This window comes from Podarcis bocagei (assembly GCF_964188305.1).
Source record: "Podarcis bocagei genome assembly, chromosome: 2".
In the NCBI taxonomy this organism is placed as follows: Eukaryota; Metazoa; Chordata; class Lepidosauria; order Squamata; family Lacertidae; genus Podarcis; species Podarcis bocagei.
The window spans coordinates 9,278,235-9,303,590 of NC_138126.1; the positions used below are offsets into that span (position 1 = coordinate 9,278,235).

General features: G+C 44.7%; 1 protein-coding gene and 1 long non-coding RNA gene across 2 annotated transcripts in view; both read right to left on the reverse strand.

The window, feature by feature from the left end:
* The window catches only part of LOC308580736 (uncharacterized protein), a 154,119-nt gene that overhangs the window by 114,389 nt on the left and 14,374 nt on the right, over positions 1 to 25,356 (reverse strand). The gene's annotated exons all lie outside the window — the stretch shown is intronic.
* LOC308582012 lies at positions 8,734 to 12,820 on the reverse strand. The gene is made up of 2 exons (XR_014005448.1): positions 12,724 to 12,820; positions 8,734 to 8,952 (listed from the first exon to the last, which is right to left on the reverse strand). It is a non-coding gene; the product is annotated as an uncharacterized lncRNA (long non-coding RNA).

The window sequence follows — 25,356 nt, forward strand, 5'->3', positions numbered from 1 at the left end:
CATGAACTTCTGGACCACCGCCTTGCCGATGTGGGGATCCAGGGCACAGTCCTTCAATGGCTGCACTCGTTTCTCTCTGGTCGGGGACAGAGGGTGGCGCTTGGGGGGGAATTGTCATCGCGCCACTCCTTGGTGTGTGGAGTACCTCAGGGTACGATACTCTCCCCGATGCTTTTCAACATCTTTATGCGCCCCCTTGCCCAGCTTGTCTGGATTATTGTAACTCGCTCTACGTGGGGCTGCCCTTGAGACTGACTCAGAAACTCCAGCGGGTGCAGAATGCCACGGTGAGACTCCTTATGGGGTCTTCGCTGCGAGATCACATTCTTCCGGTACTATACCAGCTGCACTGGCTCCCGGTGGAGTACAGGATCAGGTTTAAGGTGCTGGTTTTAACCTTTAAAGCCCTATACGGCCTAGGACCCTCGTACCTACAGGACCGCCTCTCCTGGTATGCCCCACAGAGAAACTTATGGTCTTCAAATAAAAACATCTTGAAGGTCCCAGACCACAGAGAAGTTAGGCTGGCCTCAACTAGAGCCAGGGCTTTTTCGGCTGTGGCTCCGACCTGGTGGAACACTGTCACAAGAGACCAGGGCCCTGTGGGACTTGACATCTTTCCGCAGGGCCTGCAAGACAGAGCTGTTCCGTCAGGCCTTTGGCCAGGGCACAGCCTGACTCCCTCCGTCGGCAATCTTCACGGAGCTCTGGCCCAATGGTGGCCAGTGGCTTGAATTTAATTAATTTTATAATGAATGATTTTAGAATGTTGTTTGTGCTGTACTTTTGTACTGTTTTATTGTTGTTAGCCGCCCTGAGCCCGGCTTTGGCTGGGGAGGGCGGGATATAAATAAAATTTATTATTATTATTATTACCATGAGGCCTGAGGTTCCCCACTCCTGATTCAAATCTTCATGAGTGGCGTTGACAGCCTTCTTAGTGGGTAGCAAGATAGCGGTACTGGCAGGGTCCCCGGTGCTGATTCCCTCTACCTGATTTGGTGACCCAAGGAGAGATGGCTGAGTACGAATCGTCAGCACGGTTTCATCACCTGCGAGAGACAAAGAGGTCAGGAATGTTGGAAGGTCAACAGCAGAGATCATGCAGTTTATCAGCTAAGGGTTAAATCTGGTGGTGTTTAAAGAGAGCTGGCCAAGACGGGTGGGCGGAGCTGCTGCTTAGCAACCAAGCAGAGCGGCATGACCTTCACTGAGGAAACGTGTTCTCGGATTGGCTGGGTGGTTCTGAGGGAGATTTCCTCTGCTATGTTTGGATGAACGTCTCCCTACTTTTGCTCGCTTTTTTCAGGAAAGTGATATCGGCTCTTTTCGCAGTAGCACATGCTTGTCACGTAGACAAGAAGTTTGGGATCAGTTTAGCCCAGGGGTCAGCAACCTTTTTCAGCCATGGGCCGGTCCACCGTCCCTCAGATCATGTGCTGGGCCGGAGTATATTTTTTGGGGGGGGGTAATGAATGAATTATTATGCCCCACAAATAGTCCAGAGATGCATTTTAAATAAAAGCACACATTCTACTCATGTAGAAACACCAGGCAGGCCCCACAAATAACCCAGAGATGCATTTAAAATAAAAGGACACATTCTTCTTCTTTTTTAATTAATATTCTTGATTGATTAAAAAATTTACATGTCTGTACAAACATTATGTACTATCTCTTAGCAGGTAAAAAAAAGAACGAAAATTATATAAAATATAAAATTTATAAGGAAAGGAAAAAAAATAAAGAAGTAGGAAAGATAAGAAACAAAGAAATATTAATAATAAAAAAGGACAAAGTCCTGGAGCGTCTGAGGGCCGGACTGAGAAGGTTGCCTACCCGTGGTTTAGCAGATGGATGGCCTTATTTCAATGTCCCCTTGGATCCTGCAACCTGAGGGACTGGCACTCAGACAAGTGCCACATCATGTTCATCCTGAACTTGCAAGGAGCCATTCTTCTGGTCGAAGGGGCCCATCTATGCTTACTCCATAAGGCGGTTTCTCCGTCACCTTCCTGTTTGATATGCCACCACAAGGAACGTTTCCTTGGCCTCAGAGAAATCGCCTCCTGCCTCTGCAGTTCGTTCCTTTACCTGAAACAGCAATGAGGACTAGGATCAAAAATAAAATTATAAGAGGGAAAACACTTTTTGGGGAGAGTTGAGACACACTAGAAGACTTTGGGCAATTAGTGAAACGTTTTAGGGTATCTCCCCCTCACTTTACCAGCTCCTGGGAAATATCTCAGGTGAGGATGTATTTTAATTGATTGTCTGATTTTATGTTAATGTGTTATACATTTGATGTTAGCCGCTCTGAGCCCGGCTTCGGCTGGGGAGGGCGGGATATAAATACAACATTTATTATTATTATTATTATTATTATTATTATTATTATTATTATTATTATTATTTTATAATAATAATAATAATAATAATAATAATAATAATAATAATAATAATAATAATTATTATTATTATTATTATTATTATTATTTCTCAGTGAAACTGTCTCTCACCTGCTGCTCCTGAAGCTTTTTAATGTTTAATAGGTTATTGTATTTTAATATTCTGTTGGAAGCCGCCCAGAGTGGCTGGGGAAACCCAGCCAGATGGGTGGGGTATAAATAATAAATCATTATTATTAATTATTCTGTTGGGAACCGCCCAGAGTTGCTGGGGAAATCCCACCAGATGGGAGGTGTATAAATTATTATTATTATTATTATTACTCGGGAGGAAGCTCCTTTCAGCCAGGCTCCTCTTTGTTTTTCTAGCTCTGTCTGCTTCCTTGTCAGGGAGTACTGACAAGGGAGAGCAGTGAGGTCCACTGATGCCATCTAACCTTCCCCCCAACCACAAATTATATTATTGTTGTTGTTGTTGTTGTTGTTGTTGTTGTTAATTTCTATACCGCTTGATTTTTAAAAAATAATAATCTCAAAGCGGTTTACTGCATTTTTAACATCAATAAAACAATCTAGAATCAAACATTTCTGAAGAATGTCAAATATAAAGTATACAGTCAAAGCAACATATTTAACAGGAAACTAAAATGGTATCTTAAAATATTTCAAAATAAAACATTACAAAGGAGGTCGACTACAGAATACATATTTAACACAAAGTTAACAAAAAACAACAACTTGAACATTTCAAAAGAAAACATTGCTAAGTGAAGCCAGCTATAAAATGCACATTGAAAACAGCATAGTTTACAAGCCGGTTGACTGACTGAACCCAAAGAGTACTCCTTAATGGTTCCTCAAATCCTCTATTACAGCAGTCCATTGCTGCCTCTTGTGGCAGTGAGTTCCATAGCTTAATTCCTCACTGTGCGAAGGGTTTCTTTTATATATCCTGACTCTTCCACCATTCAGCTTCCTGTGACGCCCCCGAATTCTAGCGCTAGGAGAAATAAAAAGCTTTTCTCTGCCTACTTTCTCCACACAATGCACAATTTTACAATCGTGTCACTTCTTACTTGCTTTTTCTCTAAACTAAAAAGTTCCCAATTCCGCGACCTTTCTGCACAGCCGAGTTCCTCCATCCCCTCGATAATTTGGGCTGCCCTTTTCTGAAGGTGGAGTTGGGACCACTGGGTGCAAAGTGCAACTTCTGGAAAATCTCATTTATCCCTTCTTTGGGGGGAGGGAAGTTTCCAGCCCCGAAGACCAGAGGAGACACTTCAAGGTGGATGTACAACATCTGTGAAATCTCTGAAAACAGAGAGGAAGGTGACCAGGGGTCAGAGAGCGGGGCTTGTCCCTCCCCAGGACTTGGAAAACATGGTACATCGGTGGCAGCAGAGCTCCACGACTCTCGTGACCTGCACAAGCAAAATAAATGGTACATAAAGTGCTTTTAAAATGAAGAAACACACCTTTTTATGGTCCACAAATCTTTTGTTTTGCTGTGGAGAACAACCAGGCCTGGACGTCTCCTGCAAAGGCCTCACTAAGCAGGGCCTACTAATCATCAGGGAACATCTTCTCCCCAGGGACTGATTTCTTGTTTCGTTTTGTTTTTTCAAATGAAGAACAGAAAAAGATAACAAATGCAGAATTGTTCTTTTATTGTTTATAAGGGGTGAAATATACTCGGAGTCGAGAGTGGATTTCATGCTCTTTATTCAGCTCATAGTGGTGAGGAGGAATGAATGTTCCCCAACAATATCTACTTTATATACATTATTTACACAATGGGCCCCACATTATTGGCTAATGGATACTGTTCAACAATACTGAAGTATCAGATCTGGAAGGACGTGGTAATAGATTTGGTTAGCATGCTGAATTTTGGTATGAGAAAACAAAGGTGCATGAGGGATTCCTGAACCACATTATAAGGGAATCAATTCACCAAGTATGGGACAAATATAAGAATTTATTAGAGAACAAGACACCTTTGTGGCTTTCCCCATTAGAAACCGTATCTGTAAAAAGAGGTAAACACGAAACTGGGCAATATACAAAGATCTGTTAACAGAAGTAGAAAACAAAGGTGAAAGAATATGAGGATATAAAAGCTTTGTTAACAGGTTGGTTACAATATTGCCAAATAAATGACATATTCAGAGGTGACAAAGAGAAGGACTTTGGGAAGGAATTCTCAAAGTTCAAAAATGAATTATTAGAAAATAATGAGAAATTGTTATCAAGAATGTACAAACCACTGTTGGAATGGGAGACGAAAGATGAAGAGGTTAAAGCTGTAATGATACACTTGGGCAAAAGACATAGGTTATAATATACCACTTGAATAATAGGAAAAGCTGTGGAAAGAGATTTTAAAATTCACAGCATGTAGTTCATTAAAAGAAAATGATATGAAGATGATATACTGATGGTATTTGACTCCAGTAAAGCTTGCTGAAATGTATAAATATATTTCTAATTTATGTTGGAAATGTAAGGATAAGGAAGGAACTATTTTTTCATATGTGGTGGACGTGTAAAAAGGTAAAGGGCTTCTGGGAAATGATACACAATGAACTTTTAAAAATTCTTAAAATTACGTTTGTTAAAAAAAGAGAGGCTTTTTTACTAGGAGTAATAGGAGGAGAATTGCCAAGGAAGCAAGAGACTGTTTATTTATGCGACTACAGCAGCCAGAATGCTACTAGCCCAGATGTGGAAAGAAGGGAAGGTCCCAACGAAAGAAGAATGGATGACTAGATGACTGGCTAAGGAATATAATTATATGCAAGGAGAATAAAGGGGGGGATGGAAACCAGGGGGGGGGCAAGGGGAAAAGCCATTTATTGCAAATTTGGATTGGATATCTATGTACCAAAAGGAAAAATGTTATTTTGAAAAATGAAAATAAAAAATATATATATTTAAAAATAGTTTAGAAAACGTTTTGGGGCTCCCGCGCAGCTGATCCAGCGGGGCTTTCCAGAGGCGAGAACGGCGTCTCTCCTGCTCTCTGCCCGGAGAAGCACAGAGGCTCCTGCCGCTCGGCTCCGAAACGGTTAAGAGCAGCGGCGACTGAGAGCTGAGATTCCTAGAGCGGAAGAAAAAAAGGCTGTCGGGAGAATAGCAGCTTCCGCTTCCTGTCCCGCATGTGGGGGGGAAGAGATGCAGAACATGACGGCGGCTGTCCTTCCTCGCGGAGGCGCTGCAGGTGGGTCATATGGTTATATATTATAACAGGGGGGTGGGGGGGAGTGGGGGTGCTGCTGGAGGGAGTTGTGGGGTGGGATTTTATTTTTTTTAAAAAACCCTGTTAGGCAAACCGTTTCAATGTAAGTTTTTTTCTGTGTCTCCTTTTTCTAGTCGTCAGTTTATCCAGATTTTCACATTTTTAAAGACCTCTTGAAAATTGTTCAGCATTTTGGTGCAGATCTCGCCTAATGCTCACGCTTTTGCAAAGGGTATTTCCCCAAATATTTACATTTCCCATAATTAATGCATTCTGTATGTAATTCCGCTAAAATAATGCATTTATAGGGCTTTCCCCCTTTGTATGGGGGTAGGACATCTTTTCCCAATGGAAGGGAGGATCTTTCTCCTGCTCTCCTCCCTGCAGGCCAACTTGGGCAGGTGGGGGACCTTCCTTGGGCTCCCCATAGGGCTTGGGGTCAAGGCAAACCCTTAAGCATTGGGAAACCTACTTCAGGGGCTGCCCCTGGAACCTGTAATCATTTTTATCCGGCCTGATTTTATTATAATTTATTAAAATTGTATACCTCCCTGTACCCACAGGCCTTAGGGCAGTTCACAGGATAAAATCGCAATATAAAAACTCAAAAGTACATAATCAAAACATAAAATCAACCCAATAACGCCCCCCCAAACCACACACATTTTAAAACATTTGTGTTTAAATTAAATACAGCAGTTCTGGGCAGAAGAGGTTAAAAAAGAGGAGAAACAAGCAACTTCAAGTCCACATTAAAATTCCAAGTGTGGCTGAGGCCTTATACAGACAGGCTAATACTATTACTACTACTAATACCCCTGAGCACCCTCTCCCACCAGTGTCTTGCCTCGGTAATGGACTGGATGAAAGCCAACAAATTGAAGCTCACTCCAGATAAGAGTGAGGCTCAGTTAGTGGGTGGTTCCCTAGAGCAGATGGCTGGAAGGTCGCCTGCAATTGATGGGGTTACACTTCCTCTGGAGGAGCAGGTTCATAGCTTGGGGGTTCTCCTGAATCCTTTGCTGTTGCTTAAGGCAGTGTTTCCCAACCTTTTTTGGGCAAAGGCACACTTGTTTCATGAAAAAAATCTTGAGGCACACCACCATTACAGTCCCGTGATGTCAGCGCGCAGCGTCACGCCGGGAGGGACATTAATTGCTAGCAAATTACATAATCACCTCCTTGAGGGCTGGCTCATCTTCTCCGAAGGCAGAACCCCATTAATTAACAGCACAGACTCACACCATAGCCAAGACGAGGGGGGAAAACCTCAGTCATGCACAGTCATGCACATGTGGGGGCTAAATGAGGATGAAGACCGGGCAGAGAGCAGGGTTCAAATCACCCCACCTGGCCAGGACAATCCCTGGGTGCTTCCTTGGGCCACTCGCCTGACCCACCTCGCAGGGCTGTTGTTGCGAGGATAACACGGGGAGAACCACGCGCCCCCCCGGGAGCTCCTTGGAGGAGAAAGTGGGCGATGAATGCAATGCACGAAATATATGAGAGGCGACCAGGTTTTGCAGGTGAGGGGCCCCCGCCAGCCTCTGCTTCCAACACCCGGCGCAACGACGCCGAAGTTTCCCCCCGGGCTCGGCTCGGGGAGCAGCGCTGCTCCCCCCCGGCTCCCCTTCGCCCTCCCGGCTCTCTCTGCCGCCCACTGGGGACCCCCCTCACCTGCCAAGTCCGGAGCGCCGGTGGAAGTTGCATGCATGCATGCAGGGCGCCACGTTGCCATTGCATTGCACTGCACTCCATGCAACGCCTGCACGCATGCATTGCCTTGCACGCCCGCCAAGGGGTCTCCCCGCGGTCCGATGCGTCCCCTCCGGCGCGGATGCAGCATTGCAAAAATAAAAAACCCCCGACGCAGCCCTACCTGGGGGGCAGCCTCCGCCGCTCCGCCTCCGCGGGGATCCCCGGGCTCCATCCTGCCGCCCGATCTCCGCGGGGGCGCAGGCAGGCTGCGCGGGGTCTGCGCGGAAGAGCCCCTGCCCGCCCGGCCGCCGCCGCTGCGCTCATTCCATGGCCGGGAGAAGAGCACTTCAAACAAAACGCCCGGCCCGCCAGGCCACGCTGGGAAACGTAGTTTGCGCACCCCGCGCGGGCGCGGAGCCCAAGGGCGAGGGGACTACGGATCCCGGCAGCCCCCGTGCCGGGGACGGAGGGGGAGAGGCCGGGTGCAGGGATGGAGGGACTGGTGGGCGAGCGAGTGAGTGAGTGGCAGCCGCCAAGCCTTGGCCGAGAGCCAGGAAGGGCCTCCCCGGAGGAGGAGGAGGGAGGCGCAGGGAGGGAGGGAGGGAACCCCAGGGGTCATCTAGTGACGGCGCCCCAATCGAAAATTTGACTTTAAAAAAAAAATCTTTCGAATTTTTTAATTTTTCCCGCGGCACACCAGGCAACATCTCGCGGCACACTAGTGTGCCGCGGAACAGTGGTTGGGAAACACTGGCTTAAGGCTCAAATGGCCTGGAGTGCCTTTCATCACCTTTGGCTGGTAGCCCAGCTACACCCCTATCTGGACAAGGATAGCCTATCTACCATTGTCTATGCTCCAGGAACTTCAACGTTAGATATAGATATGTGTTATACGTAGGGCTGCCTCTGAAGACAGTTTGGAAACTTCAGCTAGTGCAGAATTCAGCGGCCAGGTTGCTCACTGGAGTAAGGCGGGTGAGCATATTACCCCCATCCTGGTCCGACTGCACTGGCTACCAGTTAGTTTCCGGGCTTAATTCAAGGTGCTGGTTTTGACCTATAAAGCCTTACATGGCTCAGGATCACAATACTTCAAGGGCTGCTTCTTTCCATATGAACCTAGCCTGATCCTGAGGTCCTCCTTCATGGGCCTCCTCCTCAAGTGGTCTGGAGGGTGGCTGCGCGTCTGTGGAATGCTCTCCCCAGGGAAGTTCAAGATCCTGGCGCCTTCCTTATACACCTTTGTTGTTGATTAGTCATCTTAGTTGTGTCCAACTCTCTGTGACCCCATGAATCAGAGCATGCCTTGGAAACTCACTTTCCTCTCAAAGCTTCTCCTGTTTTATGTCCATGGAGCTTTCATGGAATAATACGGGAGTGGGTTGCCAGTTTCTTTTAAGATATTTATTAAAGTTTCAAAATGTTACAAAAATAAGAAGAAAAAAAAAGAAAATACAAAATACAGAAAAATGAAAACAGTTAAAAACAAATCAATATTTCCATATCTTGTCTTTCGTTTGCTTGTTTCCCTGACCTCCTTGCTCCTCCCTTTTTTGTATTCCAGTTCAATTAGTTAATTCAGCAAATCCTTTCCCTCTTTGTTTTTATCTTAATCCTTTATCTGAATATACAACAACAACAAATTTATTAAATTTGTGAGGTCCATGCCTTTACACAAAATACCATAAAACATTATTAAAAGATAAACAATAAAATTATAAAAGTAGGCTAAAATTCATGCCATGCTGCCCAGCAAGGAAACTACCCAATAAACCCCACCATTCAGGGAAGAAGATACAACAACAGGTTAGGAGAGCAATGGGAGGGACCTCACCGTTTCATCCAGGAACCATACCCTAGTTTTCATAGCCTTCACCACAAAGACCGCTACCACGTGAGAAATCCGTGGATCAGCGTCCACCAGTAAAAACTTTACTTGGTCCTCAGAGTTGACTATTGATTTGGGAATAGTTTGTAACATCGCATCCCTGAAGGCCGAATAGATGGGACAATACAACATGTAATGTATGAGATCCTCTTTGGTTCTCATATAACAAGGACATATACGCTGCTCTACTGGGATTTTTGCATATCTGCCTGACAGATAGGCCGTAGGAATGGTTTGAAAACGGGCCATAGTAAAGGCTCTCCGAAGAGTGGGATTGGTGATATTCGCCAAGTAATTGGCGCAGATTTTGACTGCTTTCAGTCGGGGAAACCAGTGGGAGGACCCTGGGATCTGTATTTTTGTGGTATCTAACAGAGCGTCTCTCTCCAGGATCCATTTCCGGACTTTGTCCGGGCTCCACTGTTTGAGGATATTAAACTCCGGTAGGGTGTATCTAACCAGGATCTCAGATAAGTTTTGGCGCCAAGTGGTGTTCTTTTGAAAAGATACAAAGGCTTGTTTGGCCAATAAGGTGTTTGAAGTGTTTGCAAGGTTGATGTAAAATCGTAGGAATCTTAAGTGGGCCCTGGCAGACACAGAGGGTAAACCAACCTCCACCCTCAAGAAAGCTGCTGGGGTTCCTTGAGGAAGGCCTAGAATCCTCTTGAGATAATAGTTTTGCAAAATTTCAAGCCGTTCCAACAGCCTCTGGTTCCACCCCCAGAGCTCTATCCCATATAACATCTGGGGAATAGCTTTCCCAACAAAAGCTCTTAATGCCGGGATCACCAATTGTCCTCCCCTGGTATGGAAGAAACTAAGCAAAACACCAATTGTTCTTCGTGTTAAGATGGTTACAGCCTTAAAGTGGGCTAGCCAGCTAGATGTAGCCTGGAATGTAACACCCAGATATTTAAAAAAAGGGCACTGTTCAATCACATGTTCATCTAAAGACCGTCTAAAGGTGTGGCGAGCTCTAGTGAACACCACAATTTTTGTTTTGTCATGGTTTATCTTTAGTGAATTATGGGAACAGTAGGCTGCGATCCCCTCCAGCATGCTGCGTAAGCCTCTTCGGGTGAGTGCCATTAAAAGCATGTCATCGGCATATAGCAAAATATTCAGGCGTTTACCTTCAAGGGCTGGAGCCGATGACTTGTACTTTGCCATGTACTGAACAATGTCGTTTATATAAAAGTTAAAAAGAAATGGGGCTAACAGGCATCCCTGTTTGACCCCTTTCCCCAATGGCAGTGGGTCCGTAAGAGTTCCCGATGACCCAGTTCTGATTTTGACTGTAATGTCTGTATGTAACTCTCTGAGAATTTTTAAAAGTCGTCTGTCAATGTCCGTTTCATATAATTTTTTCCATAGTCTATCTCTACAGATTGAGTCGAAGGCAGATGTCAAGTCAACGAAGGCCACAAAGAGTCTGCTCTTATACGCTTTTGCATATTTAGCTACCAGGGTCTGTAGTACCATGCAGTGACCTATCGTATTGTGGCCCTTTCTAAATCCTGCCTGTTCCTGGTTGAACAGGTTAGAATGGTCCGCCCAATCTACCAGCTTGTTTAATAAGTACCGGGTATAAAGTTTGTATGCGATGTCCAGAAGGCTTATAGGGCGATAGTTTGCTGGATCTTGAATGTCTCCCTTCTTGTAGATAGGGGCTACCACACTTAGTTTCCAGTTTGCTGGGATTTTACATGTGTTGTTTATTGCCGTAAAAAGTTTGGCCAAAAAGATGGCCCACCATTGGGCATTTGATTTAAAAACCTCAGGGGGGATCATGTCCTCACCAGGAGCTTTGCCATTTTTTAAAGTTTTAATTAGCTGTAGGCACACTGATTCCGTAACAGGATCCCAACTAGCTAGATGCTCATTCTTCAATGGGAGGAACGGACTCAAATTAGCAGTATTTGAGAGTGTGTATAGCTTGAGAAAGTGTTGATACCACACATCGGATGGAATACTCCTGTTTACAATTTTTCCTTTGGATGAGACTCCCTGTGCTACTATTGCCCAGAATTTTCTATCGTCTCGCGATTTAATCGCCTTATCAAGTGCCTCCCATTGTTCCTTCCTGTAAAGGGATTTCTTGAGTTTTAAGGTGTTTTTATAGTGAGAGCGCCATCTGTGGAAATTTACCATAGATGACAAAGTCCTCTCCTGTTTTACCTTATTTTGTTGTTTCCTAAGCAGGGATCTTAGCTTCCGGCAGTCTTTGTCAAACCAGACCCCTGATTTGTTATGTTGTTTGGGAGGCCTGGTATTTATAAGAAATGGGAAAAGAGACTCTGAGACCCGCTGATATAGTGAAAAAGGATCAAAGTTAGGTAAAGGACACTGGTCTCTCAGAACCAATAAATCTGGAGAGTGCAGGTGTTGATTGATTTTAAGCTCCAGCTCGCTGTTCCATTTACGCCTGCGTGGGGCCGGTGCTTGAGGAGGGGCTGCACAATGTAGATGTTGTAATCCCCCTGATTTGAGGGGAGTTAGTGAGATTGCTCTAGGAAGATGGTCGCTCTCAGTTCTGTTAAAAGTGCTGAGACCCTGTGCCCTCTCCAAAATTGTAGGAGAGACCAGGATATGGTCAATCACACTTGCACCACAAGGGCCGATAAAAGAGAAGAAACCTCCTGACCTATCCATGTAAGTACCATGCAGGTTGTACAAATTATGCTTAAAAGCAATCTCCAGTAATGTAATACCTGCCTTATTCAAGACCTTTTCATCAGAACTCCAAGGGATAAACCAGTCTGCCTCTGGTAAAAACTGGGTTTTGGAGCCATACGAATTGATGTCGCTGCCTATCCTGGCATTAAAGTCACCTGCCAGCAGGATGTTCCAGTCAGGAAATTCTATTTTGGCCTTCTCCAAGCATGACTCCAAATCTTCCCAGATTTGTACTGTCTGAGAGGAAGTACACACGGGGGGAATATAAATGTTGAAACATAGAAGATCTCCTCCTGTGTTATTGGAGATAAATAAAATCTGAAAATTGTTGTTCTTCATCCACTGCAGTTGTCGCACCCTGTACCCTTGTTCTATAGGAATAAAAGTGACCAAACCGCCACTAGGTCGGCCACGGTTATTTAGTTTTTTCGCAGGGGTAGCAAAAGCCACATAACCCTGTAAGTAAGGGGGATGAGAGTCTAGGCACCAGGTCTCTTGTAGACAAATAATCTGGAATTTTGAGAGAAAATCCAGAAAATCAGCATCGCCCTGCTTAGACAGCCAGCCCGCCACATTCCACGATAAGATGTGGAAATATGGTGGTGAGGGGAACAAAGGTAGACTCCTCCGTTTGTTCTTTAGGATGATGGAATGAATGTTTTTGTAGAGGTGGAGTGAGCTGTTGAGATCATTTGTGCTAGGTACTAACCTAGTGAGTTTTGTTTCCCTGGCGTGGTGTCCCCTCGCTGTATCTGTCTTTCAATCCTCCACCTGAATGCCATCTAAGGATCCTGAGGCATCCACAAAGATTGAACCGTTCCTACTATCTTAATATATTATAGCTTTAGATTATCACCTGTTAACAATCCATTTTTACATATTCCTTTATAACATTGCTGCTAAAAACCACTTTGCTGTGGATTAGTCATCTTAGTTGTGTCCAACTCTCTTAGAGCATGCCTTGGAAACTCGCTTTCCTCTCAAAGCTTCTCCTTTTTTACGTCCATGGAGCTTTCATGGCATAATACTGGAGTGGGTTGCCAGTTTCTTCTCCAGGTGGATCACATTTAGTCTAAACTCTCGGCTGACCTGTCTGTCTTAGGTGGCCTTGCACGGCATAGGTCATAGCTGAGTTATTCAAGCCCCTTCGCCACGACAAGGCAGTGATCCATGAAGGGGTATACACCTTTAGGTGCCATGCAAACATGTTCCTTTTTAACCAGGCTTTTGCTTGATATGTTTGACATCCTATAGTCTTTTTCAAACGTTGCTCTTTTTTGGGGGGTGTTAATTGGGTTGTTTTTATACTGATTATATATGATGCGATCTTTTCTGTGAACCATGCTGAGTCCTCCGGGTGTAGGGCGGTATTTAAACTCAATAAATAATAATACCATATTAATACTTTCATTATTGGTACCCCACGGATCTGACTGGGTTCCCCAGCCACTCTAGCTGGCTTCTAACAAATATAAAAGCATAACAAATCATTTAAAACTTCCCTCTACATAGCTGCCTCCAGTTGTCTTCTAAAAGTTATATACTTGTTTGTTTACTTGACATCTGACGGGATAGCTTTTCACAGGGTGGGCACCACTACCAAGAAGGCCCTCCGCCTCGTTCCCTGTAACTTCCCTTCACACAGGGAGGGAACTGCCACAAGGCCCTTGCAACCTGGATCTCTGTGTCCTGACTGATTGATTGGTGTGAAGACTCTCCTTTAGCATTTCATCAGTTTGCCTTTTTATTCCATCAGGAGATGTTGAAGGGATGCTGGCAGAAGGGGAACAATCAGAAGTGTCACCCAAAGAATCCAAAGAGCAAAGGAAGCTGAGGGTTCAAGATGGAGGCAGAAGGCGAGAAGGGAGACGAAAGCAGAAGCTGGAGGCTGACTCTGGTATGTCTCAGGGTGGTGAAAATCAAATTTCTAGAGAGGAGAAAAAGCATGAATGTGCCGTGTGTGGAAAGAGATTTGGTTGTCGCTCAACTCTTACTTTACATCAAAGAACTCATACAGGGGAGAAACCGTATACATGTTTAGAGTGTGGAAAGAGCTTCAGTGTCAGTGGTAACCTTACCTCGCATCAAAGAACTCATACAGGGGAGAAACCGTATACTTGTTCAGAGTGTGGAAAGAACTTCAGTATTAATAGGCAACTTAAGTCACATCAAAGAACTCATACAGGGGAGAAACCGTATACATGTTTAGAGTGTGGAAAGAGCTTCAGTGAACGTGGCAATCTTACTAGGCATCAAAGAACTCATACAGGGGAGAAACCGTATACTTGTTCAGAGTGTGGAAAGAACTTCCGTCAGAGTAGCGCACTTAAGTTGCATCAAAGAACTCATACAGGGGAGAAACCGTATACATGTTTAGAGTGTGGAAAGAGCTTTATTTGGAGTAGCAGCCTTATGTTGCATCAACAAACTCATACAGGGGAGAAACCATATACATGTTCCGAGTGTGGAAAGAACTTCAGTCACATTAGCAACCTTAAGTTGCATCGAAGAACTCATACAGGGGAGAAACCGTATAAATGCTTGGAGTGTGGAAAGAGCTTCATTAAGAGTAGTGCCTTTATCTTGCATGGAAGAACTCATACAGGAGAGAAACCGTATACATGTTCCGAGTGTGGAAAGAGCTTCAGTCACTGTGGCCAGCTTACTAGGCATCAAAGATCTCATACAGGAGAGAAACCGTATACATGCTCCAAGTGTGGAAAGAGTTTCAGTGACAATGGTACCCTTACCTCGCATCAAAGAGCTCATACAGGGGAAAAACCGTATACATGTTCAGAGTGTGGAAGGAGCTTCAGTCAGAGTGGCCACCTTAAGTCGCATCAACGAACTCATACAGGGGAGAAACCGCATACATGTTTGGAGTGTGGAATGAGCTTCGCTCACCGCAATGGGCTTGCTAGACATCAACAAACTCATCAAGGCAGCAAACCTTATAAATGCTCTAAATGTGGCAAGAGCTTCAGTCGCATCGACTCCCTTTCCTCGCATGAAAGGATTCATACAGGGGAGAAACGATATACATGTTTCGAGTGTGGAAAGAGCTTCAGCCACAGTTCCAGCCTTACCTTGCATCAAAGATTGCACACAGGAGAGAAACCGTATAAATGTTTGGAGTGTGGCAAGAGCTTCAGTCGTGGTAGCTTACTTACATTGCATCAACGAACTCATACAGGGGAGAAACCGTATACATGTTCGGAGTGTGGAAGGAGCTTCAGTCGTAGTAGCTCCCTTAAGTCGCATCAAAGAACTCATACAGGGAGGAAATCTTAGAAATGTTTGGTGTATGGAAAGAACTTCAGTGACAAGGGCTCCCTTCCTAAACAGTAAAGAACTTGTACAAGGGAAACATCTTAGAAAGGGTTGGCGTGTGGGAAGATCTTTAATCATATCAAATAACTCCTACAGAGAGTAAACCAGTGATCGTGTTCTGGTCCCCCCAGGACAGCCATTATTGGATTGGAAGAACCTTCTTGACAGTAAGAGCTGTTTTGACAATGGAACAGTCTCCCTCGGAAGGTGGCGGGCTCTCCTTCCTTGGAGGTTTTTAAGCAGAGGTCGGATGGGTTTCTGCTATGGATGCTTTAGCTGAGATTACTTCATTGCTGGGGGTTGGACTAGATGACCCTTTTGTTGTTTAGTCGTTTATTCATGTCCGACTCTTTGTGACCCCCATGGACCAGAGCACGCCAGGCACTCCTGTCTTCCACCACCTCCTGCAGTTGGGTCAGGCTCATGTTTGTAGCTTCGAGAACACTGTCCAACCATCTCGTCCTCTGTCGTCCCCTTCTCGTTGTGCCCGCCATCTTTCCCAAAATCAGGGTCTTTTTCAGGGAGTCTTCTCTTCTCATGAGGTGGCCAAAGTATTGGAGCCTCAACTTCACTATCTGTCCTTCCAGTGAGCACTCAGGGCTGATTTTCTTAAGAATGGATACATTTGATCTTCTTGCAGTCCATGGCACTCTCAAGAGTCTCCCCCAGCACCATAATTCAAAAGCATCAATTCTTCGGTGATCAGCCTAGATGACCCTTGGGGTCCCTTATAACTACAGTTCTATGATTCTATATACATCATCTGCTAGACAGCTGTTGTCACAAGCTTGGCAAATCCAGGCATATACTTGATCATCAGATAATGCCAATATTATTCACTTGGACTGTGCTGTTTGAATCCATGTACAATTCTAGGTGCCTATTCTATAGTTTTGTTTTCATATCCTAATTTTCATCTGCTGTTACTTGTAGTGTTCCCAAAGCAAGGAAGGATTCAGAAGATCAGTAAAGGAAGGAAGGAACGGTAGTATTCACCATCTCTTCCTGAACTCTCTTCCTGGCCCTAAGATCTATCTAAAGATCAACAAACTACATCAAAGTAACCTATTAACTTTCTGGCCTAGGATGGCTGGTGCAGCAACCAGCAACTGGTCTGTGTCCTAGAATGCTTATACGTGCTTGTCAGGCATAGAGAAATGGCAGTAGAGAAAAATGGTGTAGATGCAGAGGCTTGTGGGATTTGATCAGAAATTACTGTCAATGAATCAAACCCAGTCAGCGCAATGCTTTCATCGCGGACACAATGGCTTGATGCATATTTTATAATTCCTCATAGTAATCCTGTCTGATCACTAGTTATAGCTGCTATCTCTATTTCATATACATCATAAAATGAAACAGAAAAATCTTTACGAAAATAAAATCTTTATGAATTTTTTTTAAAAAAAACCCCTCATGAGTCCCACCTACACTGGAAAAAAATAATGGGATCTGTTCACATCCCTCATGGTTAGATTACTGTAATGCACCGTACAAAGAGATATCGTAGAAGGTTGGGCCACAGGCTGTAGCTGGTGCAGAACACAATAGCCAGGGGGCTTGTGTGAGCAAGGTTAAAAAATGTAAAGGATCCCTGGACAGTTAAGTCCAGTCAAAGGCAGCTATGGGGTTGCAGCGCTCATCTTGCTTTCAGGCCGAGGGAGCTGGCGTTTGTCCACAGACAGCTTTCTGGGTCATGTGGCCAGCAGGACTAAACCGCTTCTGGCGCAATAGAACACCGTGACGGAAACCAGAACTCACGAAAACACCGTTTGCCTTCCTGCCACAGTGGTACCTATTTACCTACTTGCGCCGGTGTGCTTTCGAACTGCTAGGTTGGCAGGAGCTGGGGCAGAGCAGCAGGAGCTCACTCCGTCGCACAGATTCGAACCGCCAACCTTGCCATCAGCAAGCCCCAGAGGCTCAGTGGTTTAGACCACAGTGCCATCCACCTCAGGCTTGTGGGAGGAAACTACTGCCAGCATAGAACAGCCTGCTAGTGGGATTGGCACTTGCTACCAATCTGCTACTGGGCTGAGTTCAAGGAGTTTGTACTCACATGCAAGTCCCTGTTCTGCTCAGTCCCAGATATACAGCAGAGTTTCTCCTGCAAGTTCCAAAGATCTCCAAAGCACACACCCAGAATGGGGCTTTTAGTGTCACTGTTTGTGTTCTGTGGAATGGCATCCCTTTCGGGGGGGAGGGAATTGGGACCTTTTCCAGCTGGATAAATAAATTTTAATAATGGGTGTCCACTTGTTACGGTTTTAGTCTTATTTTTATTTGTTGCCTTTGTGTATATAACTGCTTTTTAAAACAGTTTTTGTATAAATTGCCTTGAGACAGTGGTTTAGAAGGCAATCAATTGTTTTGTAAAAATATTTTAAATACTTTTCACATTTATACATTTCACTAATTTTACAATCATTTTGACATTTCAAGGTTTGACTTCCTTCCTCCTCTTTCTGCGGTTCCTTAAATTTATTTTTAACTTAATTTGCTCATTTATTCATCTTCTTTAAATATATACTGGCATGAAACTGCAGGTTATGACAATAATCCTACCAATGTTTTTATCTGTTTACAATTTATCTGTAAATATTCAATAAACCATTTCCATTCTTTTATTTTAAAAAAATGTTATCTTGATTCCTTATTCTTCTGGTAAGTTTCACCATAGAAGGCAATCATATTTAAGGCAATCAATAAATTATTGTTACAAATAATATGATAATAATTTTTCTACTGGCATCTGACCAGGGTTAATCCTTCTGTGGAATTTTGTTCAATGGGAAAACGGTAGAGAAGCAGAGCTATAGAAAGAGATATCCAGAAGATATACACAAATAGATAAATCTTGCTGGACCAAAAGAATAAGAATTGTGATGCTGACACACAGTCGTTAAACCCGTTGAGTATTCCCAATTAAGTTACTTGCATTTCTGAAAATATATTATCATCAAGCAGAGTAAAAGGGAAGCATACCGAGAGAGGACACGATCCTGCAAATCTCCTTCATTATTCGGCTGTGCAGGGCTCTCTGGTCAGGACCCAGCAGAGCCCGTTCCTCTTCAGTGAAACTGAGTCCTGGGGGAGAGGGGGGGAGAAATGCTTCCTTGCAAATATCAAAATAGACCGGCCTACAAGCAAAATCCCAAAGCCTTGTTAAGGGGAGGGGAATGGGCATTACCCTCAGGATTAATATACATTGGTACCTTGGTTCTCAAACTTAATCCATTCTGGAGGTCTGTTCCCAAACCAAAGCATTCCAAAACAAGGTGCGCTTTCCCATAGAAAGTATTGCAAAAGGCATTAATCCGTCCCAGACTTCTGAAAACAACCCCTAAAACAGCAATTAAACATCAGTTGATCCATAAAATGAAAGCAATAAACAATGTACAGTGGTGCCTCGCAAGACGAAATTAATTCGTTCCGCAAGTTTTTTCTTCTTGCGAGTTTTTCGTCTTGTGATGCACGGTTTCCCATAGGAATGCATTGAAAATCAATTAATGCGTTCCTAGGGAAACCGACTTCATAGAATCATAGAATCATAGAGTTGGAAGAGACCACAAGGGCCATCGAGTCCAACCCCCTGCCAAGCAGGAAACACCATCAGAGCACTCCTGACATATGGTTGTCAAGCCTCTGCTTAAAGACCTCCAAAGTAGGAGACTCCACCACACTCCTTGGCAGCAAATTCCACTGTCGAACAGCTCTTACTGTCAGGAAGTTCTTCCTAATGTTTAGGTGGAATCTTCTTTCTTGTAGTTTGGATCCATTGCTCCGTGTCCGCTTCTCTGGAGCAGCAGAAAACAACCTTTCTCCCTCCTCTATGTGACATCCTTTTATATATTTGAACATGGCTATCATATCACCCCTTAACCTCCTCTTCTCCAGGCTAAACATGCCCAGCTCCCTTAGCCGTTCCTCATAAGGCATCGTTCAGACCAGGTCCGGGGACAGTCTGTCCCTGGACCTCTTCTGAAGGCTGGGGGGGGGGGGAGAGGACAAGGGCTTTTCTTCCCACCCCCAGCATTTTAAAAAACCCCGGGACAGCGGAGGGCTTCTCCGCTGTCCGGGGCGATCTTAAAATGCTGGCGGGCGGCATTTTAAAATCGCCCCGGGACAGCGGAGGACTTCTCCGCTGTCTGGGGCGATTTAAAAGCCCCTGGGAAGGCAGGCAGGGGGGACAAAGACTTTTGCCCCCCGCCAGCCTTCAGAAGAGGTCCTGGACCTCTTCTGAAGGCTGGCGGGGGGCGAAAGTCTTTTCCCCCCCGCCTGCCTTCAAAAGCTGTCCGGCCAAGGCTTCGCGGACCACTCCGCAAGCAGCGGCAGCATGCTTGCAGAGAGTTGCCGGCATGCCGAAGCCTGCGCGCGCTGAGAAGCTGCTGATTCTTCTAGATCTGTCAACAGCTTTCGACATGGTCGATCATGAACTTCTGGACCACCGCCTTGCCGATGTGGGGATCCAGGGCACAGTCCTTCAATGGCTGCACTCGTTTCTCTCTGGTCGGGGACAGAGGGTGGCGCTTGGGGGGGAATTGTCATCGCGCCACTCCTTGGTGTGTGGAGTACCTCAGGGTACGATACTCTCCCCGATGCTTTTCAACATCTTTATGCGCCCCCTTGCCCAGCTTGTCTGGATTATTGTAACTCGCTCTACGTGGGGCTGCCCTTGAGACTGACTCAGAAACTCCAGCGGGTGCAGAATGCCACGGTGAGACTCCTTATGGGGTCTTCGCTGTGAGATCATATTCTTCCGGTACTATACCAGCTGCACTGGCTCCCGGTGGAGTACAGGATCAGGTTTAAGGTGCTGGTTTTAACCTTTAAAGCCCTATATGGCCTAGGACCCTCGTACCTACAGGACCGCCTCTCCTGGTATGCCCCACAGAGAAACTTACGGTCTTCAAATAAAAACATCTTGAAGGTCCCAGACCACAGAGAAGTTAGGCTGGCCTCAACTAGAGCCAGGGCTTTTTCGGCTGTGGCTCCGATCTGGTGGAACACTCTGTCACAAGAGACCAGGGCCCTGCGGGACTTGACGTCTTTCCGCAGGGCCTGCAAGACAGAGCTGTTCCGCCAGGCCTTTGGCCAGGGCACAGCCTGACTCCCTCCCTCGGCAATCTTCACGGAGCTCTGGCCCAATGGTGGCCAGTGGCTTGAATTTAATTAATTTTATAATGAATGATTTTAGAATGTTGTTTCTGCTGTACTTTTGTACTGTTTAATTGTTGTTAGCCGCCCTGAGCCCGGCTTCGGCTGGGGAGGGCGGGATATAAATAAAATTTATTATTATTATTACCACGAGGCCTTAGGTTCCCCACTCCTGATTGAAACCTTCAAGAGTGGCGTTGACAGCCTTCCTAGTGGGTAGCAAGATAGCGGTACTGGCAGGGTCCCCGGTGCTGATTCCCTCTACCTGATTTGGTGATCCAAGGAGAGATGGCTGAGCACGAATCGTCAGCACGGTTTCATCACCTGCGAGAGACAAAGAGGTCAGGAATGATGGAAGGTCAACAGCAGGGATCATGCAGTTTATCAGCTAAGGGTTAAATCTGGTGGTGTTTAAAGAGAGCTGGCCAAGAGGGGTGGGCGGAGCTGCTGCTTAGCAACCAAGCAGAGCAGCATGACCTTCACTGAGGAAACGTGTTCTCGGATTGGCTGGGTGGTTCTGAGGGAGCTTTGCTCTGCTATGTTTGGATGAACGTCTCCCTGCTTTTGCTCGCTGTCAGGGGTTCAGGGACAGAGGCACAGGGGAGGCAGGAGATGGAGAGCGATGGGGATGAATCGCAGGACAGCGAGGAAGAGGATGATAATGACTCAAGGCATTCTATGAGTCTTTCCAGCGAATCAGAGGATTCCCAGAAGGGGGCGCCGGTGGTCAAGGCAAGGGGAGCCCCAGGGGGGACGTGTCAGGAGCAGGGGGCCAGTGGGGGATCCCAAAGTGGCAGCTGGGCGTCTGGACCAGCCTCCCCGCCAGAGTGCAGCGAAGGGGGAGGAGGTTCCAGTGTATCAGGAGAGGCAGCTCCGGCAGCAGAGAGGGAAGGGGGGTCGGAGCAAGCCACCCTCCCGGAAGGGGAGGGGAGTAGTGAAGGGAGTGGTGTAACTGTCAAAAGGAAGGTTAGAGGTTGGGCGCGCGCGCCAAGTTCAAATGTGGAGGCGCGCGGAAGAACAGAGAGCCCGGAGGCGGAGCCAAGTCCCAAAGCTTGCAGGAGGGAGGGAGAGCAGTCTGGGGATTCCACGGCAGGGGAATCCAGGAGGGGCGAAAGCCCAGCCGGCAGGAAGACCCTGCGGAAAAGGAAAGAAAGGAAGAGGTGGAGCAGCGTAAGCTTATTAAACTGGTGCAGGGGAAGGACCGATTCAGAGGGGACTTCAACGGTCTAAGGCAAAGAGACGTGGGGCTGCACGCCTCGGTTGTGGAACCAATAATGAACTACAATAAACATCCTTGTATATAAGAAGAACTTGGCGTTGGTCTTTGGTGAGCTGAGACCTGAGGCAGCCCTGACACTCGCTTTTTTCAGGAAAGTGATATCAGCTCTTTTCGCAGTAGCACATGCTTGTCACGTAGACAAGAAGTTTGGGATCAGTTTAGCACAGGGGTCAGCAACCTTTTTCAGCCATGGGCCGGTTCACCGTCCTTCAGATCATGTGCTGGGCCGGACTATATTTTTTTTTTTGGGGGGGGGTAATGAATGAATTCTTATTCCCCACAAATAGCCCAGAGATGCATTTTAAATAAAAGCACACATTCTACTCATGTAGAAACACCAGGCAGGCCCCACAAATAACTCAGAGATGCATTTAAAATAAAAGGACACATTCTTCTTTTTTTTAATTAATATTCTTGATTGATTAAAAAATTTACATGTCTGTACAAACATTATGTACTATCTCTTAGCAGGTAAAAAAAAAGAACGAAAATTATATAAAATATAAAATTTATAAGGAAAGGAAAAAAAATAAAGAAGTAGGAAAGATAAGAAACAAAGAAATATTAATAATAAAAAAGGACAAAGTCCTGGAGCGTCTGAGGGCCGGACTGAGAAGGTTGCCTACCCGTGGTTTAGCAGATGGATGGCCTTATTTCATATGTCCCCTTGGATCCTGCAACCTGAGGGACTGGCACTCAGACAAGTGCCACATCATGTTCATCCTGAACTTGCAAGGAGCCATTCTTCTGGTCGAAGGGGCCCATCTATGCTTACTCCGTAAGGCGGTTTCTCCGTCACCTTCCTGATTGATAGGCCACCACAAGGAACGTTTCCTTGGCCTCAGAGAAATCTCCACCTGCCTCTGCAGTTCGTTCCTTTACCTGAAACAGCAATGAGGACTAGGATCAAAAATAAAATTATAAGAGGGAAAACACTTTTTGGGGAGAGTTGAGACACACTAGAAGACTTTGGGCAATTAGTGAAACGTTTTAGGGTATCTCCCCCTCACTTTACCAGCTCCTGGGAAATATCTCAGGTGAGGATGTATTTTAATTGATTGTCTGATTTTATGTTAATGTGTTATACATTTGATGTTAGCCGCTCTGAGCCCAGCTTCGGCTGGGAAGAGCGGGATATAAATAAAACATTATTATTATTATTATTATTATTATTATTATTATTATTATTATTATTATTATTATATTATCTCAGTGAAACTGTCTCTCACCTGCTGCTCCTGAAGCTTTTTAATGTTTAATAGGTTATTGTATTTTTATATTCTGTTGGAAGCCGCCCAGAGTGGCTGGGGAAACCCAGCCAGATGGGTGGGGTATAAATATAATAATAATAATAATAATAATAATAATAATAATAATAATAATAATAATAATTCTGCTGGGAACCGCCCAGAGTGGCTGGGGAAATCCTGCCAGATGGGAGGGGTATAAATTATTATTATTATTATTATTATTATTATTATTATTATTATTACTCGGGAGGGAGCTCCTTTCAGCCGGGCTCCTCTTTGTTTTTCTAGCTCTGTCTGCTTCCTCACCCGCCCTCTCCAAATGGGTGAAAGCAGCAAGAGAGGGAGCCAAGCTGCCAGCCCCTCTGCCATTAGGGAAACTGGGATAAGGAGAGAGGGAGTACTCACAAGGGAGAGCAGTGAGGTCCACTGATGCCATCTAGCCTTCCCCCCAACCACGAATCATATTAATAATAATAATAATAATAATAATAATAATAATAATAATAATAATTTCTATACCGCTTGATTTTTTTAAAAAAATCTCAAAGCGGTTTACTGCATATTTAACATCAATAAAACAATCTAGAATCAAACATTTCTGAAGAATGTCAAATATAAAGTATACAGTCAAAGCAACATATTTAACAGGAAACTAAAATATTATCTTAAAATATTTCAAAATAAAACATTACAAAGGAGGTCGACTACAGAATACATATTTAAGACAAAGTTAACAAAAAAAACTTGAACGTTTCAAAAGAAAACATTGCTAAGTGAAGCCAACTATAAAATGCACATTGAAAACAGCATAGTTTACAAGCCGGTTGACTGACTGAACCCAAAGAGTACTCCTTAATGGTTCCTCAAATCCTCTATTACAGCAGTCCATTGCTGCCTCTTGTGGCAGTGAGTTCCATAGCTTAATTCCTCACTGTGCGAAGGGTTTCTTTTATATATCCTGACTCTTCCACCATTCAGCTTCCTGTGACGCCCCCAAATTCTAGCGCTAGGAGAAATAAAAAGCTTTTCTCTACCTACTTTTATAATTTTATAATCGTGTCACTTCTTACTTGCTTTTTCTCTAAACTAAAAAGTTCCCAATTCCGCAACCTTTCTGCACAGCCGAGTTCCTCCATCCCCTCGATAATTTGGGCTGCCCTTTTCTGAAGGTGGGGTTGGGACCACTGGGTGCAAAGTACAACTTCTGGAAAATCTCATTTATCCCTTTTTGGGGGGGAGGGAAGTTTCCAGCCCCGAAGAGCAGAGGAGACACTTCAAAGTGGATGTGAAAACAGAGAGGAAGGTGACCAGGGGTCAGAGAGCGGGGCTTGTCCCTCCCCAGGACTTGGAAAACATGGTACATTGGCGGCAGCAGAGCTCCACGACTCTCGTGAGATGCACAACCAAAATAAATGGTACATAAAGTGCTTTTAAAATGAAGAAACACACCTTTTTATGGTCCACAATTCTTTTGTTTTGCTGTGGAGAACAACCAGGCCTGGATGTCTCCTGCAAAGGCCTCACTAAGCAGAGCCTACTAATCATCATGGAACATCTTCTCCCCAGGGACTGATTTCTTGTTTCATTTTGTTTTTTCAAAGGAAGAACAGAAAAAGATAACAAATGCAGAATTGTTCTTTTATTGTTTATAAGGTGTGAAATATACTCGGAGTTGAGAGTGGATTTCATGCTCTTTATTCAGCTCATAGTGGTGAGGAGGAATGAATGTTCCCCCACAATATCTACTTTATATACATTATTTACACAATGGGCCCCACATTATTGGCTAATGGATACTGTTAAACAATACTGAAGTATAAGATCTGGAAGGACGTGGTAATAGATTTGGTTAGCATGCTTAATTTTGGTATGAGAAAACAAAGGTGCACGAGGGATTCCTGAACCACATTATAAGGAAATCAATTCACCAAGTATGGGACAAATATAAGAATTTATTAGAGAACATGACACCTTTGTGGCTTTCCCCATTAGAAACCACATCTGTAAAAAGAGGTAAACACGAAACTGGGCAACATACAAAGATCTGTTAACAGAAGTAGAAAACAAAGGTGAAAGAATATGAGGATATAAAAGCTCTGTTAACAGGTTGGTTACAATATTGCCAAATAAATGACATATTCAGAGGTGACAAAGAGAAGGACTTTGGGAAGGAATTCTCAAAGTTCAAAAATGAATTATTAGAAAATAATGAGAAATTGTTATCAAGAATGTACAAACCACTGCTGGAATGGGAGACGAAAGATGAAGAGGTTAAAGCTGTAATGATACACTTGGCAAAAGACAGGTTAGAATATACCACTTGAATCATAGGAAAACTTGTGGAAAGAGATTTTAAAATTCACGGCATGTAGTTCATTAAAAGAAAATTATATGAAGATGTACTGATGGTATTTGACTCCAGTAAAGCTTGC